This window comes from Schistocerca nitens, chromosome 12, assembly GCF_023898315.1.
Source record: "Schistocerca nitens isolate TAMUIC-IGC-003100 chromosome 12, iqSchNite1.1, whole genome shotgun sequence".
Lineage (NCBI taxonomy): Eukaryota > Metazoa > Arthropoda > Insecta > Orthoptera > Acrididae > Schistocerca > Schistocerca nitens.
In genome coordinates this window covers 103,339,223-103,360,209 of record NC_064625.1, presented here as the reverse complement: position 1 = coordinate 103,360,209, position 20,987 = coordinate 103,339,223, and the positions used below count along the sequence as shown (strand labels likewise).

Genomic DNA, 20,987 nt, shown 5'->3' with positions numbered 1-20,987 from the left:
ATATTGAGGTTCTAATAAGTGTACCACAGCGGTCGGTATCTACCCTGACGGAAATCGAGTTTTAAATTTGTAACATATTGTAAGCCAGAAACAAGCGCCGATATAAGTAAAGTTAAAGGTTGGCCTGATTTAGAGCAACAATGTAAATGTAAAAATAAAATGGGTTCACCCCTTGAAACAATTTATATTGGCTTAGAGATCGCTGGTGACGAACCTGCAAAAAATGATGTGGTACAGAGTGAGGTGAAATATGTCACATTTATTGTACGAAATCGTGTTTATATGACATTTTGTAAATGTAAAGGAACTGTCACGTTCTAAATAGAGATTATTGTTACAGCTCATGTCTGCGTTAGAATTCTTTTATTCTAATTGGGAGCACATACGAAACTATCCCGACGACCTACGCCTCGCCTTCCTGGTTCCAACAACACAGCAGCGTATCGACGATCTTGCATTGACCTTCTATGGCAATAAAATAAATTATGCAGCTGCTGTTATAGTCCTAGAGGAACTGTGGTTTTACAAACCTAATCTAGAACAATTGATAGAACAGTTTCGTCCTGCTTATAGAGAATTTGTGTTCATGCCAAATGGTATAAGGTGTGCCCAGCGGTACTTCGATTTCCGTCAGGGTAGATACAGACCGCTGTGGTACACTTATTAGAACCTCAATATTTAAATACCTCATAGTCCTTCTCAGACACACAGCCGTAGGCCATCCTAGGAAATGGCCTCACGTCCAGTGAGGTCTCCCAATCAGGGTAGAAAAAAGTATAGGCTTGTGCACAAGTTGGATAAAGAGAAAGAGAGGTGGCAGTGTACTTGCCAATATGATTATTGTTTGCACTTTAGGTGGCAATCACTAGCCAGGCTGTATTATGTATTGGACATTTCAGGATGGCGTACAACCTGCGTCCCGCTCTGGGATACAGAAGAAGAGACTATGAAAATGCTACCCGTAGTGTACAACAGGCCGAAGGTGGCCAATATAACACAACTCATACTTCGCCGGAGCATCGGGATGGTGACGACGCTTCACAACATGCATTTGGCGACGGATGGGAGATGCCGCTGTCGCGCTTGCCAGCGCACATACTCGGAGATGGAGAATCATCCGCTGCGAGTGGACCCCCTGTGGGGGCCCCTTTAGAAAGCGAATCGGGCCCACCTAGTATTACTTGTGGGCCGATTCCGCGTTTTCGCTCCCCAAGGTCACGCGCAGGTCTCGACGTGCCAGACAGGTTAGGACATGTGCCAGATAATTGCGCAACCGGTTCTGGCGCAGTATATAAGAGGCGGAGCGAGAGCTTTCTAGTCACTGTCGATTCGTTCTCCGTAGGAGGTAAACGTCATTTTATCGACACTGTTTTGTCCATTTGGAATTTGTTGGAGTATTGTGTATCTGAAGAACCCTTTGCTAAAGGTAATTCAACACACATCCATGCATATCTTAAATTATGTGATGGAAAATATTTGGCAGATGTTAGAAGTGGTATTGAATTTATGTTTGGATCTATCAATGGTGTCTTTGATGTTCAGAAATGTCGAAGTAGGAAAACAGCATTAATATATATAACAAAGTACGATGCAGAACCTATATCAAACTGCAATGATTCTGCGCTATCATTTAATGTTCGAGTTAGACGTTGGGCGGAACGTACCAACTATATAGATTATACAGATCCATTTCTTGTTAATAATTGGTCACGTGTAAGATTTATAGAAAAATACTTCGAATCCTTTCAGGCGAAGAAGCTTACTGTGCGTAAGCTAACGGAGTGTCATCTAACATATAATGGCTGGGCGGGCCGCGTGGTCAGGTGGTGTAATGAGGCCTTTCGGTCCAAGACGGTACGTAAGAAGCAGTTATACCTGTACGGAGACACAAATATTGGAAAGTCAACGCTAATAGAAAAACTATTGTCCCGCAAGCAGCACGTATACCTTCCGTTTTGTTCCGAATTCGGATTTGGTGGATATAATCCCCGCGTGCATAATGTTATATTGTTTGAGGAATTTGAATGGCTAAGATGGCGGTAATATGCGTCTACCCTTAAGCGTATTGTTGAAGGCCGGCCAGTTACAGTAAACGTAAAGAATAAACCGGGAATGACAATAAAGCATACTGGTCTTGTAATATTTGTGTCAAATGAATATACGATAGGAGATGAAGCTTTAATTTCAAGACTTAATGTCATACATGCTGATTGCCATATTGTTCATTGTTCCAATATGAAGGACGAGGTGGCGTCGGACACGTCGGACATGGAGGGCGAAGAAGAGATTATTTGCATATCGTCGGACGAGGATGATGAACAGGGTTCGCCGTGCACGCCCGAGGCGTTGGATACGCTGTCGGATGATGCTGACTAGACCGTATTTTGGCCGAATGTGCAAATGGCGTACTGAGTACACTCAATCGGATAGTGTGCGATTCGAATATGGCTGTCAGAAAATGGACTACATGTGTAGGCTTTTCTTTCGAAACTTCCATTTCAGTTTCCAGCACGACAGTCCAATGGACAATCAAGACGTGTGCTCACACTCATCACGTGCGTTTGCACCCATGTCATTCTAATGGCAGTTCGGGAGTGCGGCACTCTTACAGTGTCTGCTGCACCTTCTGTGGGCAGTGGTATTACTATCTTTTCGGCAGTTTTCATTTTACACCCTCTAGCTCATTTCTTTTTGAATGGCTCTTTAACAGCAATGAGCTAAGCCCAGCCTGGACTTCTGGAGTTGGTTTTGCTGTACACAATAAAATGATATCGGCTGTCAACAAATGGTCTCCTGTAAACGACCGAATCTGTTGGATGATTCTACACGCTAAACCATATAAGATCTGCCTAGTCAACTGTCATGCCCCATCAGAGGATGCCGATGAAGAAACAAAGAATAACTTCTATCTAGAACTAGAGAATGTAGTAGACAAACTCCCAAGACACTCAATTCAGTTGATAATGGGAGATTTCAATGCCCAAGTGGGAAGAGAAGTGCAGTATCGACCAACGATAGGGCCTGATAGTATCCATGAAACAAGCAACGAGAATGGTATCAAGTTAACTAACTTTGCCGATACAAGGAGAATGATCGTTAGAAGCACATACTTCCCCCGCAAAGCAGTGCATAAAGTAACCTGGATATCCCCAGATGGAAGTACGATGAACCAGATCGATCACGTTCTTGTTGACCGAAGACATCATTGTAGTGTCGAACATGTAAGATCCTTTCGCGGGGCAGATATGAATTCAGATCATTTCTTAGTGGTAGTCAAACTACGTCTGAAACTTTCAACCATGTGGAGAAGAAATTCTGAAATGATGGTCCGCTTCGACAAGAATAAGTTGAAAGATGTAGAAGTGAGACAGCGCTATCAAGAAAAAATTGCAGAACATCTCACAATATCAGAGAACCCTACCAGTGTGGAGAACGCATGGCTGCTGCTGAGGAATGCAGTGTTAGAAAGTGCAAATGAAGAACTAGTTTGCGATGCAAAACGAAGAAGTAAACCTTGGTTCGATGAACAATGTCGAGAATCTGTTGAGATTAGATCAGCGAAGAGGATACAATGGCTACAGCAACTCTCGGAAGAAGCAAGGGTAGCTTACTACGAAGCGAGGCGTAATACGGACCAACTCATGAGAAAGAAGAAACGGGACCACCACAAAAGTCTGTTGATTGCAGTCGAAGAAGCAAAGTCGTCACGCTCGTTTTTCCAGGCCTCAAGATTCGCCAGAGGCGCGTACAGACAACGTACATTGGTCCTAACGAATGAGACGGGTGAAGTTGTACCGCCAGAAGAGCAAGCAACCCTATTTAAAAAACATTTTGAAAACCTATTGAATCCCGACAACCCACCTGTAGGGACAACACAGACGGATGCCCGTTTTGACAGAGTTGAAGTCCCTGAACCATCTGAGGAAGAAATCAGTGTTGCCCTAAAAGCACTCAAGAACAACAAGGCTCCAGGAGGTAGTGGTATCACAGCTGAGATGCTTCGCTTGGGAGGGGAAACACTGGTGGGTGCTTTGAAACGATTAATTTCTACCATCTGGGAAGCAGAAGTAATTCCTGAGGAATGGAAGGGAGCAATCATATGTCCCATATTCAAGAAGGGAGATGCTACTCATGTATCCAACTACCGAGGGATTTCGTTACTTGAAATTGGCTACAAAGTTTTTACAACACTGCTACTAAACCGCATGAAACCACTGGCTGAAGGAATTGTAGGGACCTATCAATGTGGGTTCGTTGCTGGACGATCGACAATTGATCACATATTTACTCTGAGGCAGTTGATAGAAAAATTCTACGAATTCAATAAGGATCTACACCTCATCTTCATCGATTTTCGACAAGCTTATGACAGCATTGACCGCGCCACGTTATGGGAAACGTTAGAGGAACTTGGCATCCCATCAAAATACATCCGCTTAATTGCTGCTTGCTACTCTCAGTCTACGGCCCAAGTGCGGTTTGGTAATCAACTATCACCATCATTCAGTGTACAAAATGGATTGAGACAAGGAGATCCATTGGCGCCAATATTATTCAATTTGGCCCTGGAAAAAGTAAGCCGTGACACTTGTCGAACCAGAGAGATGGAGATGGTGGGAGCAGACACAATCTTGGCATTTGCTGATGATGTTGTGATCCTTGGTGACACTCTAGAGCAAGTACGCAGTGATACCTCCCGATTCCTCCACAATGCAGAGAAAATTGGGCTGGTGGTGAACGATGAAAAAACTAAATATCTTGTTGTATCACGCCGCCGAGATCTCCCTCCTTCCATTGATGTCGACAGGCATACCTTCGAACGAGTTGAAGAGTTCAAGTACCTGGGCTCCATACTAACAAATAAAAGTGAAGTAACGAAAGAAGTACAGCAACGTATAACAAATGCTAATCGCATGTTCTCTAGCCTGAACAATCTTTTCAGATCTCGGCTAATATCGCAGAAAAACAAGATCCACCTATACACGACACTGGTGAGACCAGTACTTTTATACGGCTGTGAAACTTGGGCAACATCAGCAACAACAGAAGAAGCAATATGTGCATTTGAAAGGAAGGTACTTCGGAAGATATATGGACCCATCTACAATGCCATGGAAGGTAAATGGGAACGAAGAAAAAAAGAAGATTTATACCAGCGGTATGGAAAGCCACACATTGGACGAATATTGGCGCAGAAGAGACTCCAATGGTTTGGCCACATCCTACGGGCAGACGGATCCCTTCCAAACAGAGTCCTCCACTCTCAACCCACAGGAAAACGCCCTAGAGGACGCCCAAGAACTCGATGGAAGGATAGGATAACAACGATCCTGAAAGAAGTGGAACCAGCAGCCGTGGAGGAGGACGCCAACGACCGGATGAGATGGACTGCCATATGCAACAGCTCCCTCCTCTCGTGTAATTGACAGACACTGCGTGTGTGTTTTTGTTTCTGTAATGTATCCCTCTTGCCTTTTTAAACCTTTGATTGAATGCCCTGTTTATTTTTCGTTTTTCTTTAAGCTGTAATGTATATATGTAACCTTTACTACTGTATAGTGTACCTTTGTAAGTCTTTTTTCTTTAATTTTTCCGTTTGTTCTTCTTGCTGTAGGCCTTAAAGGCCCGATAAGGCAATAAATGATGATGATGATGATGATGATGGCCTTATATGTATCCACTGAAAGATGCCTTAAGGTGGAGAGAGACTCCACTGTAAGGCGTCTTGCACAAGTTTCCTTCCAATGAACTGCAAGTTGCTGTATCATTCAGATATGGACACAAGTCTCCCACTACGTTACTTCTGCAGTGGACTCTATGCCATCTCTTGATCACTTTGAGCGATTCCAGTGAAGAAGAAGATGAGGGCCTTCACAGAGATGTCAAATTTTCACAGGTAAAAAGTCAATGTGGCCGCTCAGAAAGTGAAACTTGTGGACTAATTTAATGGCCATGGTATTTGAGCTTGTCAAGTATGTTGGCTATGACAGAAAATAGTATTTAGTCATTTCCATTATTTAAGGACTGGCTAACATCCTCTTTCAATGATACCTGAGCCTGCATTTAAAATGGTTAGCTTTCTTCTTTTTAAAAATTAGATCAAACCTTTTCTCTGTCATTCCATGTCTCACGCAAATCATTAAATTCCCTAATGAAATCCAGTGGATGCACTTCCCCGCACGATTCAAAATTATTAAATTTCTTACAACTAAGAAATAAAGGACTGTTTGGAACACTAGATACTTTATGCTTTAGATTTTGTACCTCTTCCACCTTTTTATCTATTTCAGCCAATTTTGAATCTACATTTTTATTTACGTTCACCAGTTTTTCCTCTACAACTCCTGCACACGTAGTTTCTACCTCCTTTTCAAAATTGTTTTTAATCTGATCGATTTGGTTCTCAAGTTTAATCCTGTTTTCAGCATGAAATTTCCTGGCTTATTTGACTTCATCTGTTTTTCAGAAGCCTCCACCCTCATACTGTAGTAGTCACAAAGCTTCTTTCTCTCTTCAAGAAATTTACTAATCATTAAGGTTAATTTCTCATTAGTATTGTGCTATATTTCCTTTATCTTTTCATCGTAATCTTTCACTACTGCCTCAACCTTCTTATTTAATTCTGAAAGATTAGAGCTAACTATCTTAATCTCCTTTTTAATTTCTTTCTTCACTTCATTCTGCAAGTTAACCGTGTCAGTCCTAATGCTATCAGTTTTCTTTTCCACCTTGATAATGTCTTCTTTTGTACACACATTACTCAAACTACTCATAATTTGCCTTATATTGCTTCCACTTTTCTGTCTGCCACAAACTTTTGCTCTTGCTGACTTTCGCAACTAGATTCTTCCTCCTCAACCTTAACGATCTCATCCGCTTCAGTACTATTTCATCCATTTCACTCACATCACCATACAACGTAGATGACGCTTTCATCATTTCATCTGCAATAGGTCTTTCGTCCCCATCATTCAAAGTTACATTCATGTCTGATTTATAAGCACTGTCTGCTGAACCAGTCCCACTTACGTCGTCCTGTTCATTTAACATCTTAAACTCTACAGCTGTGTCATCAGTCACACTATCTTGTTCATTAAGGCCACTCATTATGTATCCCTTAATACAAACAGCTTTTGCTACAAAATTACCTTATTCTCATTCACTCTTCTTCTTCTTCTTCTTCTTCTTCTTCTTCTTCTTCTTCTACTGCTGTTGCGGTTGTCATTTGGATCTGCACGGCTGTGGCAAGTTGCAATTCTCTTGGCATGGTGTCTTGTTTATTTCCAGTCAGTTGTGTCCACCACATGCTGATTTGCTGCTCCTGTATTCAGTGGCTGTTTCCATAGAACGAACTCCATTATTGGTTGCTGTTATACTGTTGCCATGAAACCCATGTGCTGATTGGCTGCTACACCTTCTTTAATACTGTATTGTAAACCTCTAGAGTCCACTGTTCAAAGTTCATGAATTTTAGTTTATTGTGCCCACGTACAATAGTCCTCACCCTGGACACCATATCTGATGGTGTGCCATCTTCATTTGTTGTCTTCGGTGTTGACGTAATGCTTTGTGATACTGGCTGAAAAATGGGGTGTGGAAGTACAACACGGACTACTTTAAATAATGTAGTTGACAAGTGCATAGTTGCATTTCATATTAGTTCACCTTCACTGTTCAAAACCCCCATTAATAAATACAGGTTGGCGCACGAAATGGGTTACCAATTGTTTCTTTCACAATTTATGACGCACATTAGATATCCCACTGGGATCTCTACACCAGTACCAGCAGAGCTTGGAAAAACAAATGAGTTACGAAATGACGTGTAATTCACGATACTGCCACTAGGAGACTAGTAAGCAGCAATGGCTGACAATGGAAGACTGACGACACAGCAACGATCGGCCATTGTGTTACTTTTTCATGAAACGACCTTGTGACTCAGAGGTGATTTCGACAACAGTTAAACACACGATGGGTCCCTTGCAAGAAGACCATCCACAGGTTGTGCGATAAATTTGTACAGGAAGGAACAGTATTGGAAGCGAAGCGACCTCTGACTAAGCCTGTTTGTTCGCCGGAGAATATTGAAACGGTACGAGTTGCTGTGCAGAGAAGTCCTGCGAAATTGTGTAGAAAGGCAGCAGAGCAACTGGGAATATCCAGACGCTCCGTTCAACGCATTCTTAAAAGTGACCACTGTATGTACGAGATGACCTGTGCACAGAAGCTCACTGAAGAACACAAGCAGCAGAGACTATTGTTTGCTCAGTGGGCAGAGAATAGGGAAGAAACCCTCAACAACGTTTGGTTTTCAGACGAGGCGCATTTTCATTTAGACGGTGTGGTTAACAAACAAAATGTACGCTTTTGGGCCACTTAAAACCCACAAGTGCTCCACGAACGACAACATTATGCTCTGAGGATTACAGCGTGGGCATCAATTTCCATTCACGAACTTATTGGACCCTTTTTCTTTTAAGAAACTGTGAACAGTGAGCATTATTGGAGCATGCTTCCCAATAGCTTCATTCCACAGCTTCTTGCTACTGCCTTGCCCTTCAACACACAGTGGTTCATGCATGATGGAGCAAGGCCACATACTGCAAACACTGTGTTGGAGTTTTTACGCGAGCATTTCGACATGCGGATCATTTCACTCAGGTTTCCAGGTCGCTTTAATGGCGGACAAAATTGGCCCTCCAATAGTCCAGACCTCAATCCATGTGACTGTTTTCTTTGGGGGTACCTAAAGGAAAAAATTTTCCCCGAAACGTCCACGTGATTTAATGGAGCTCAGAAGACTTATTCCTCAAGCTTGCAGTTAAATTACGGAAGACATGTGCCGTAGGGTAATCACTAACTGCAGTGTTCGTTTGAAGGAAGTTAGGAAACGAAATGGTGGACATATTGAGCATGTGCTGAGTTAGAACAAATCTCCATGGACGTCTCTTCATTGTAGTATATGTTCCTTTCAGATTGTGTTGACAATAAAGTTTATATTCAAAAACAAAATGGTAACACATTTCGTGCGCCACACTGTTATATATGGCCAGTGCACTATTGTTTTAACTTTCAGTAAGTCTCATTAATAGTTTGCAGGCAAACATCCATGAGCAGTAAAAACGTAACGACAAAGGACACAGTTCTTGATGAATGGAATGGTAAGTATGGAGCAGGCACTGTCATTGTTTTAACACACAGCCTAATTGTGTTACACTTATTTCACAGATGCGTTGCTGATGCTGTTCTAACGAACACAGTCCTGGGCCGAGTTCCAGATAAGAAACCTGACTGTCTTGGGCCCAAAAATCAGGCCCTTTTATATCCTCACAATAGGTACTGAAACTACACATTGTTGAAAAATAGTTTCTTTTTAAGTGTAATTTCTTTAAATTTAACTTCCGATATATTCAGTTACTTTAATGAGTTATTTTTAACAGTTTTGTCTACAAGAGTTAGGCCGAATTATTTGTTTAAATCATGAAATTAACAAATATATCAAACAATGGAAAATCCAGGTTGGAATGTAACAGTATTATGGAAGCAAAGTTGATACTCACCATATAGCGGAGATGCTGAGTCGCGATAGGCACAACAAAAAGATTCACACAATTACAGCTTTCGGCCATTAAGACCTTTCTCAGGAATAGACAGGGACGTGCACATGCGCCTGCTGTCAGACAGACCTTCATAGATGTTGACCTCCACCTCAGAGATGACTACATCAGTACCTCCGCCCTTATCAAACCTACTAACCACCAGCAATACCCTCACTTAGACAGTTGCCACCTATTCCATACCAAGAAGTGCTTTCTGTACAGCCTAGCCACCTGTGGTTGTCGCATTTGCAGTGACGAGCAGTCCCTCTCGAAATCTACTGAGGGTCTCACTGAAGCCTTCACTGAATGGAAAGATAAGGCACGGGAGATTTGTTTTTGTACAAGAATGGGAGGATAATTACAGTCTCCCACCACCTCCCAAAGCCCCATAGTTTGGCCACAGGGAAGCATTCCCCTCATAACTCAGTACCATCTGGGACTGGAGCAACTGAATTAAATTCTATACCAGGGTTTCGATTACCTCTCGTTGTGCCCTGAAATGGGAAATGGCCTGCCCACTATACTTCCCACCCCTCCTACAGTGGTATTCCGCCGTTCGCCGAACCTACACAACCTACTCAACCCCTGCTTCCAATCCCTTACCTCATGGCTCAGACCCCTATAATAGACCTAGATGCAAGACGTATCTCATACATCCTCTTATCACTACCTACTCCAGTGCAGTCAGTCACCACCTATCCCATCAAGGGTAGGGCTAGCACCAGGGATTTCCAAGCCAAGTTGCAACCACTGTGCTGCATTTTATGCAGGCATGACAACCAACAATCTGTCTGCCCATATGAATGGCCACCCATATGAATGGCCACCAACAAACTGTGGCCAAAAAATATCCGTCATCTCAGTGAGTACTGCTTCACAGCCTGTGCCATATGGATCCTTCCCACCAACACCAGCTTTTCTGAATTGTGCAGGTGGGAACTTTCCCTGCAATGCATCCTATGTTCCCGCAACTCTCCTGGCGTCAACCTTCATTAGTCACTGTCCTCACCCATCCAGCCCCCTCCCTGTTCCCATTGCAGCACTACACAGCCGTCATTTCACTGCCGCACTCAGTCTTTTAATTTCTTTTTATTTGTCTCCTTTCCTCTACTTAACCCCCAGACCCCTCCCCACCTTCTCTCCTGCCCTCTGTCTAAACTGCAGTACTACACTGTCCACCACCCCCACCATAATATACCCCCCCCCCCCTCAGCCTCCTCCTTACCCCCAGCCAGTTACCACTCCCATCATGCACTGGTGCTGCTGCTTGCACTGTGGTTTCAGTCGTCCGGGACTGCAGGTAGGTGTGTGTGTGTGTGTGTGTGTGTGTGTGTGTGTGTGTGTGTGTGTGTGTGTGTCTCAAAGGCCTTAATGGCCAAAAACTGTAATTGTGTTAATCTTTTCCTTGTGCCTATCAAAACTCAGCATCCCCGCTATATGGTGAGTAGCAACTTTCCTACCCTAATATAATTAACAGATATAGTTATGCAAACCATATTTTGACAAAGCTGTTAATTATTTTGGAATTAATTATGGACTGGCTTTACTAACATGCTGTAAAATAGATCCAATAGATCCTTTAAGAATACTATTAGTTGTTCCTCCAAATGTTTATAATTAGTACATAATTTATATTTGTTTACTCATCAACAATAGTATCTTTTGTTATAGGGTGAAATCAGTGTTTGTTTCATAACTTATATTCTAACTAGGAATAGTCGAAATAAATTATAAAATCAATTACATACTTAAAACTAAACACAAAATTTGATCTGGTGTTACATTCTTTAGGGCCAACCTTTCTCTTTTACGAAAATGCAGAATATATTCATGTCAGGTAATTAGTTGAAGGTGAAAAAATGAATTATAAAGAGGCAGATGGCAAAACAAGAGGGGAAGTAGAAATAACCCAGCTTGCTTTGTCACATAATGAACTCTTGCTTGACATCACTGAAGTCACATGTGGTGGTGGTTAGGGGTCAGTGGAATGCATGCTGTAAAACATCTGGCTCAGAGCTGCCCTTGAACTAACAAACATGTGACAGTTCATTGTACTGCTATAGTGACACAATGTCTAGAGCCCCACCCTGATGACAGTGGTCATTGCTCACGGTAGTGCCATGTGGCTGTCCAGAGCCCAGTCTTCTTGCGACTGTACAGTCTTACGATCACCACTGTCAGCAGTCGCGTACAGTGGCTACACTCCTATCAACTCTTCCTGCGGTATTGCAGGAGGAACATCCATCTTCATGTAGTTCTATTACATGACCTCATTCAAACTATATGATGCACTTATTCTGAAAAATTAATTCTGAACAGCCCATGCTTGCATAACCTTAGACACTTCAGCTTCTGGGTCATATAAAAATCCTTTTTTATGTTCTCTGTGGTAGAGTGATGAGATAACTCAAATGTTATAGTCAGTTTTGCTTTGGAAGGAAAACAGCACCAGAAATATTTAATTTATATTGTGCTTACATTTATTGTCAATTTAATAATTTTATACTGTTACAACAGTATTTTTCGTGTACAGTGACACCTCTATATAACATTTTTCAAGGGACCACAGATTCTGAACACTGTATAGAGGAAAACACTAAAGAGGAAGGCTTCCAAATAATAATTATAGGGGATTACTGAAGATCAGGATACCACTAATCAGCTTTAAAAGGTCATCTATGGTACTATTTGTCAAATTTTCACAACACTGTAATATGATATTCATTGCAAATGATCAATGTATCAAATGATTATTTTTTTGTAATTAAAACATGGGGCCCAGTAGGTGGATGGGTGAAAGTAAATGGATCAGTTTGTACTGTAAAAAGTTATAACGGATTTTTAAGAAATGACATTGTCCAAAGCTGACAGGTGGTATCCCACTCTTCAGTTGACCCAATTATAGAATATGAGCCAAATTTTATTTATGATACGAGGGTCAGTCAAAAAGTAATGCCTCCTATTTTTTTTTCTACGTTTAATTGTCAGGAAATTTAAATGCAATTACATAGGTTGAAAACCACAACATTGAGGATCATTTTGTCATTTTTCAATGTAATCTCCGCCCATCTCTACAGTTTTGGTCCATCTTTGAACAAGGGCATGTATCCCAGCACGGTAAAAATCACAGCTCTGCTTCCTAAGCCATTGACGCACGGATGTTTTGACGGCCTCCTCATCTTCAAAATGAATCCCACGATGAGCTTCTTTTAGTGGCCCGAACAGATGGAAGTCTGATGGTGCCAGGTCAGGGCTGTATGGGGGATGAGGCAAAACTTCCCATCCAATTTTGACAATCTCGTCAGAGGTGTGACGACTGGTGTGTGGTCTTGCATTGTCATGCAAAAGAAGAACATCTGCCATTGATTTTGTTGGGCGAACTCGCTGAAGACGTGCTTTAAGTTTTTTGAGGGTTGTGACGTATTGAACAGAATTTATTGTGCATCCCTGCTCCAAAAAATCAACCAGAATCACACCCTCTGTATCCCAGAAAACTGTTGCCATAACTTTCCCTGCCGATCGCACAGTTTTGAATTTTTTCTTCCTCGGCGAGCTTGTGTGACGCCACTCCATTGACTGCCTCTTTGATTCGGGTTCAAAAAAATGCACCCATGTTTCGTCCCCGGTCACAATTTTTGTCAGAAACTCATCTCCCTCCAAACGGAAGCGCTGCAAGTGTTGGGAGGCTATTGTTTTCCTTGCCTCTTTATTCTGATCGGTTAACATTCTTGGAACCCACCGTGCACAAACTTTTGAGTACCCCAATTGTTTAATAATCGTGATCACACTGCCTTTACTAAGAGAAATAATGCGACACACTTCATCTGCAGTCACTCGACGGTCACCACGAATGATGTCATCAACTTGCTGAATGTTGTGTGGAGTCACTGCACTCACCGGCCTGCCGCTCCGCTTTTCGTCAGTCAACGGTGTTTGCCCTTCAGCTTCCTTACAACGACGAACCCATCGTCTAACAGTGCTGACATCCACTGTCACAACACCATACACCTTCTTCAGTCTTTCATGAATGCGTATGGGCGTTTCACCTTCTGCATTCAAGAATTCGATGTTCGTTTGAGACAGCGTTGTGTGATTGATGTCGGCCATCTTACAAACTTCTGCTGTGCTGCCACCTGTTGACACAGAAAGTTACTACTGCAGTGGATTGCAGAAGAAGGTTTGAGGAATGGCGCCAAATTCAAATTTTTCACTTAACTTAATTTCTTTAAGTAGAAAAAAAATGGGAGGCATTACTTTTTGACCGACCCTCGTATATTGAACATATTACATAAAAACAAGAAGGGATCGGTTGGTAGGACATGTTTTGAGGCATCAAGGGATCACAAATTTAGCATTGGAGGGCAGCGTGGAGGGTAAAAATCGTAGAGGGAGACCAAGAGATGAATACACTAAGCAGATTCAGAAGGATGTAGGTTGCAGTAGGTACTGGGAGATGAAGAAGCTTGCACAGGATAGAGTAGCATGGAGAGCTGCATCAAACCAGTCTCAGGACTGAAGACCACAACAACAACAACAACAACAACAACAACAACACATAAAAACACAGTGAATGGTACAGATTAAAAAGAATTAGTTACAAAAAAATTGCTTTAATAATGAAATCACGAAATGGAACTTAAATTTGCACGAAACTCTAGGAACCTATGCAATCTGAAAATCACATACCTACAAGTTTTTAAAATTGCCATTGAGTCCTGGAGAAATAGAAAACAAACAGGCTTGCTTGACTATCATTTCTTGCTCCAAATGAGCAAGTTGAACTACTGTTCTGTCCTCAAGTCTGTGGGCCATCATATATCTCCTGAATGTTTCAAAGGCTTCAGCTGCTGTAGTATATGAGAGCACAGGGTCATCTTCCTTCTCACTGTCACTTTCACTGCCACTATTATTCTACAAGCTTCTCTCTGCAGTCAGCTCCTCAATACTTCGTACTCCTATGGTTGCCACGTTGTCATCCACAGCCACAAAGTCCTCAAAAGTGACAAAATCACTGCCTATTAATTCCTGAAACTCTTTCAAATCACTTGCAACATTTTCCACAGGAGCTGCCACCTCATTCTCACAGAATCCTGCTTTTGTGAAACAGTTTTTAATAGTTCCAGCACTGACTTCTGTCCACGAGTACATAATTAAATTCATTGCCCGTAAAATATTCAGCTTCAGTTGTGAGATCTGCTGGCTTCCCGGTTTTCTTTGCTCCATCAAATTCAAGGCCTTTTTTACAAGGGCTGTCCTATATTTAACCTTGAGGGCGTGTATTAGTCCCAAGCCCAAAGGTTGCTGATGGCTGGTGCAGTTGGGTGGCAGGAAAATTACTTTCACATTTCTCAGAAAGGATTCATGTGGTGGATGTGCTGCACACCTATCCACAAACAGCAGCACTTTCCTTGCAGCACTCCCCATTTTGGCGTCAAATTCTCTGAGAAAACTTAATAATGTATCACTCGTCATCCATGCCTTGGCATTGTTTGTATATTTGCATGGAAACGTGGACATGTTTTTGAAGCACCTTGGTTTTTTTTGGTTTCCTGATAACCAAAGGTTTCAGTTTTTCTCTGCCATTGGCGTTTGTACGCGACAAAACGGTAATACATTCCTTGCTTTTCTTACCACCATGGCAATTTTCCCCACGAAAAGTAAGTGTCTTATCCTGCATTAAATTGAAAAACATGCCAGTTTCTCCAGCGTTATAAATGTCGTGCAGTTTGTAGCCACGTATCAGATTAGGGAGAGTCCGCATCCACTGAACAACAGTTGGTTCAACCTCTTTTTTACTTTCCCCACATTCCGCTTTGCATACAACACCATAACAATGTCAAAATTTATCAACACATCCATTGGACGCCTTAAAATTTTCCATTCCTAACTGCAGTGATATTTGAAGCGCCTTTTCCTTCAAAATAGTTCCGTTTATAGGAACGTTTGCAGCACGTGCATGCTGAAACCAAGTTAACGAAACTTCCTCCATTTCATCATAAGTTGATTGTTTCAAATGCATATGTTTCGAATTTCCACAATTCTCTAACCCTTCCATTATTGACAATCTGTTTTCATAATAGTGTTGAGGGGGCCAGTTCAAATTGGTTCGCTAGCTCCATGCGACTCACCACGAGATACCTCCACTTTTTTAGTAACAGAAACCTTCTCTTCCGGAGAAATCTTCTGCTTTTCACTCATGTCCACTGATGACAGCTTAAAAAAAAAGTTATATCAAAGACACACTCACTACACACACGATCTGTTTGCTGCTCAGCTCACACAACACGTTACAAATACAAAGCATTGACTGAAATGGCGCCAAAAAGCACAAGCAGAATATGCGTCACATGTCACGTGACCGGGTTCTGCCGCTGACATATGAAAAACACTTAGCGTGGCTTTTCCGAGCCGGTGCAAATGGTCAATCCACAGAATGGAAAAGATGAGTCTACATCCAGTCTAACATTATAAAGAGGTAAATAATTGACCAGGGTTCCAAAAATATGAGCATTACATGGGGGAAATTTTAATATAGAGGAAACGCAGTAAAGAAGAAAATTTAACATTGTTTATATGGGCTTTAAGTCGGGCCCGGGGGGGGGGGGGGGGGGGGGGGGGAAACGGACGTAACAGAAAAAAACATTATATAGAGGTTTCACTGTAATACCTCAAGTGTTTTGCTTAATGATACTTCAGTTATACTTGCTGCTGGTTTCTTCAACATTTACTTACTTACTTACTTACTTAAAGTATTTAATTATTTTTGGTAGAAAATTAAATGAATGTGACATTAGGATAAGTTAAAAAATCAATTTTATTTGCACAAGCAAAATAAAACTGTACATAAAATTTGTATAAAATGATTGTTACAGATAATGTTGTAACCATGTTCTATACTGAAAAAACTGTTTAAGTTATTTATTGCATGGAATCCTTTTTTCCTTTGTTGGATGGTCTTTACATTCAGTTTCTTGTTTCTTCACCTTTCACGTTTTCATGAAGTGCTGCATGTTGAAAGAATAACATCATACATCCACAACATATTTGTCAGGAAGTTTGTCACAAGCATTGTCAGTGTCGATTTGGATTTTAGGAGGCATTTCGGATTTGTGTGTTTAAAAGTAACATGCATAAAATTGCATATGATCTATTCCAGAATGTGCTGGCCTCTTATTTTAGAGATAATGTCTAAGATGACCAGACACCCCTTTTCTTTTTATTCTGTAGAATGCATTTTTCATTACTTATTGTTGCTGCAGAGTTTAAGGCTTGATTTAATGAAAAGCTGCCTTCATGAAAAGTGTCTCTGACCAGAGTGCCGAAATTATAAAATCTTGAGAAAATGACGAAAGGCTTCCCAGTGATCACTGTATTAACTTAAACCTTAATCACAAATATCTTGAACAACATGTTGGAAACAACCACTCTCTCTCCCATTTACTTCAAAATATTTACCCCCGTCTTCTTCATGTACTGGAATTTAATTGGTAAAATTTCATTGACAAGACACCAATTTGTGTATATGCAATCTACTGCAAACATCCTATAATGCTTCCAGTGTGGTATTACCATTGTGTGAATGCTTCTCCAAAACTTTTGTGAGTGCTTTAAAATTCTGAACTGCCATTTTATTTACACCTCATTTTTGTAAATAATTTTCTGTGCAAGTTTTGACTTAACAGATTATGTATTCCCACTATTGTTACTGTAAATGAACACCTACATGTGTCCAGCATACATACATGATGTCTGAAGCACATCATGTGTGTCTCAGAACATGCATCTGGCATCACAATAACTGTTCCTTGAAAGCCAACACACCTCCAGAGCAGTGAGGGCAATGTGGTGATGTATGAATTACTTACTACACATCCGAGCAGGTGCTTTCTCTCAAGAAACTGCTGCAATTGCCATCATGTGCCAAAGGCATTTGTCAACCCTCAGTACCATGTGCAAAATAATAATAAAACTGATGAAAAATGTCTTTACATTTTTACTATTACACATATGGTAGTAATACCTGCACATCTCTACAGCATTTCAAGATATACAGGGTACAATTATTGAACTATATGAAATAAAATAATCATAAATTCTGAACAGTTTGCGCTACGACATTGAAAGTGCAGGGAATGGTAGGAATTAGTACAGTTTGGTTTAGTGACAGAGCCCACTTTCATTTGCTTGAGTTCATCAATAAGCAAAATTGGTGCATTTGGGGGACTGAGAATCTGCATTTCATGATCGAAAAGTCTCTTCACCATCAATGGGTCACTGTGTGGTGTGCAATGTTCGGCCACAGAATAATCGGTGCAGTATGCCTGGATGGCATGGTGGCTACCAAGTGGTACGTTAAGGTTTTGGAAGATGATTTTATCTTCATAATACAAAGTGACACCAATTTCGATGACATGCGATTCATGGAAGATGGAGCTCAAACCCACTGAAGCAGGAGGGTGTTGAATGTCCTGCAGGAGCACTTTGGGGACCACATTCTAGCTCTCGGGTACTGAGAGGCCACTGGCCCTAGTCTCAATTGGCTGGCATATTCTCTGGATCTGAATACATGCAACTTTTTTTGTGGGGCTACATTAAAGACAAGGCAAACAGCAATAACCTCAAAACCATTGCTGAGCTGAAAACAGTCATTGAGGAGGTCACCAACAGCATCAATGTTCAGACACTTCAACTGTTCATGCAGGATTTTGCTATTCATCTGCGCGACATTTCCAATGATATCAAACATGTCATAACCTACATCTGAAGATCTGTAGTGATGTTTACATGTTGAATAAAGTGCATGCACACCGTAGTTCGTAACTTTTTTTTCCCATATAGTTAAAGGTCACCCTGTATCTTCAGTGTGGATTTGATCTCTCGACGGAATCGTGCTAAATTCTGCGAGTGATGAACACGGTGGATGGGATGACACTATGTAAGTAGTGTGCAACAAGTTGGGAATTTGGGTTGGTTGTGAAGTGTGCGTAAAAAGCCAAAGCAGTGAAGGTAACCACTTGTGTAAAATGGGAAACCTGTTTTAGTCCTGGTTTGACCAATTCTTCACTTGTCAGCATCAAATTATTTCAGTGCCCTGATGCAGCTGTGTTGTTGTTCTTTCATCCTGTACATTTTTACAAAGGAAATCATTTTATGTTTCTATTTTGTTACAAACGTTCTAAATCCTTTCCCATTCTGTTTATCCACAGGCACAACTGGCAATGGCGGAGAAATGACGTGGCCGGCCCTGTTGAAGTAATCATAGGGCAGAAGGATGACGTCATACTGGGCGTGGACATGTCTCAGGGCTGTCATATGAGTAGCAATGAAAACCTAAAGCATCAAACAATTGCCTCACTAAAGCTGCTTTATGACAGGGTCCTTTCTAATGCTGGTAAAATCTGTTTTGTCTTAACTGTTTCACTGCTGTATGCAGCACACGATTTTATCAGATACATTTGTATACTTCCACATTTAGTGTTTTCTAAAGTGCACTGAGGGGACCATTCCCTAACAGTGAATAACATCTGCATACCTTCAACACTTGGGATCATTACGTATTGTCACACTTCGTCCCAATTGTCCACTGTCCATTGGTGCCACTGTTTGCACAACCTAGTGTTTGGCTTAGTGATGGCAATAGAAACACCACCATACCAGCCCTACGCATGGGCAAGATCTTCCAGTACCTGGAGCTGCGGTTCTCCACCTCAGGTCGCTGGATCTTCAACCCTCGATGCCACCTGGAGGAGCAGTTGGATGTCATCTCCTGAGCTCCACTAAAGCCGCACCAGCGCCTCTGTGCCCTCTTAAGTGTGCTTCTCCCTGGCCTGTACCATAAGCTGGCCCTTAGCCGCACCCATGTGGGTGCCCTGAAGTCAATGGCTGGCACCATCAAGGCCGCCGCATTCCGGCACCATCGGGGCCGCCGCCTTCCGGCAGACACTCCCCTTGGCTACTTCCATGTTCCTGTTGGCCAGTGGGGGTCTCGGCATTCCATCTTGCCACTGGATGGGGCCAACCCTCTGTCGTTACGGAAGATGGTGTCAGCTATCGAAGGTGCAGGCCTGGACGAGGTGCAGCGCAAGATTTCGGTGCTGGAGTGGCACTTGATGTGGGAGGGTCACCACCTAAGAACGTTGACACGGGTCGGAGAAATGCGAGCCGTGCGCCTAAATGTTGCCATCGACAGAGCGGCCCTTTTGGGCGTGAGTATATCATCGCCATCCACGCCCGCTTCAATGCCTTCCCAATGAACGCACAGCGCAGTCAGGGGCAGACGGCCAGATGTCGCGCGGGCTGTCAAACCGTTGAGACTGCAACCACGTCCTTCAGGCCTGCTACCAAACGCATGTGTCCTGGGTAAAGCAGCATGATGCCATCATCAAGTATGTTGCTTGTGAAGAGTGGCTTAAACATCTCTGTGGAGCCCCACCTACGCAAGCCTGATGTGGTAGCGGTGGAAGATGGCATTATCCGCGTGATTGATGCCCAGGTAGTCTGTGGCCATCTCTGGTTTGACTGGTGCCACACCCAGAAGGCGACCTAGTACGACACGCCCTCCATCTGGCGTGCTGTCTCTGGCCTGCAACAGGACGTCCAGGTGGTGACCATGCCCCCTGCCAGTTCTAGCTGCGGCGGACGCTGTCTCCCACGTCGGCACGGGACCTCCTTGACTTGGGGTTCAGACACTGAGAGCTTGCAGTCTTGAGCGGCTGGATACTGCAGAGCTGCTGCCTCAGTTGCAGGATTTTTGAACATATGACGGCGCAAAGGCTGATGCCACATGTCGGCATCAGGTAGGCAAAACACCAAATGCATATGCTATGTGAAAGGAAGAAACGAGGAAGCTTAAAGAAGAACAGAAAGACAGGGAACAAAGACAGATACTACTCTTGTTACAGGCCCCAGGAGTCAGGGAATAACATATCCAGCACTGCTACCCAAGTCCCCACTTTGGTGGAGGACACGGCTTGGTAATTCACACCATTCTACCAGTTTACCATATGTATATGTATTTGTGTTATTCTGATGGAATAAAGACAGCTTTGAATGTTGAAGAAAAAATACTGGAATGTTTTATTGAAGTTTAGTATCAGTAACAGAGTAGAAAAGCAAAGCGTGCAAGTATGGAATGTAACAGGTGGAGGGGGTGGGGGTGTTGGGTGTGAGACAGACCACCATATGCTCATTCTGAAAACTTAATTCTAAACAGCACAGGTTTGCACAGCCCTTGACACCTCAGCTTCTGGGCCATGTACAAAAATCCTTCTGCATGTTTTCTGTGTAGATTGCTGAGATAAACACAAATATTACATGAAACTTCCTGGCAGATTAAAACTGTGTGCCCGACCGAGACTCGAACTCGGGACCTTTGCCTTTCGCGGG

The 20,987-nt window shown here is 42.4% G+C and overlaps 1 long non-coding RNA gene across 1 annotated transcript in view; it reads left to right on the top strand.

Annotated features, from left to right (window-relative positions):
- LOC126215197 (uncharacterized) overlaps nucleotides 1–20,668 on the top strand; it is a 29,929-nt gene extending 9,261 nt beyond the window's left edge. Inside the window, exons 3-4 of the long non-coding RNA XR_007542100.1 lie at nucleotides 9,232–9,339; nucleotides 18,809–20,668. This is a non-coding gene — a long non-coding RNA (uncharacterized LOC126215197). The remainder of the gene's footprint in view (nucleotides 1–9,231; nucleotides 9,340–18,808) is intronic.
- Nucleotides 20,669–20,987: the final 319 nt, after the last annotated feature.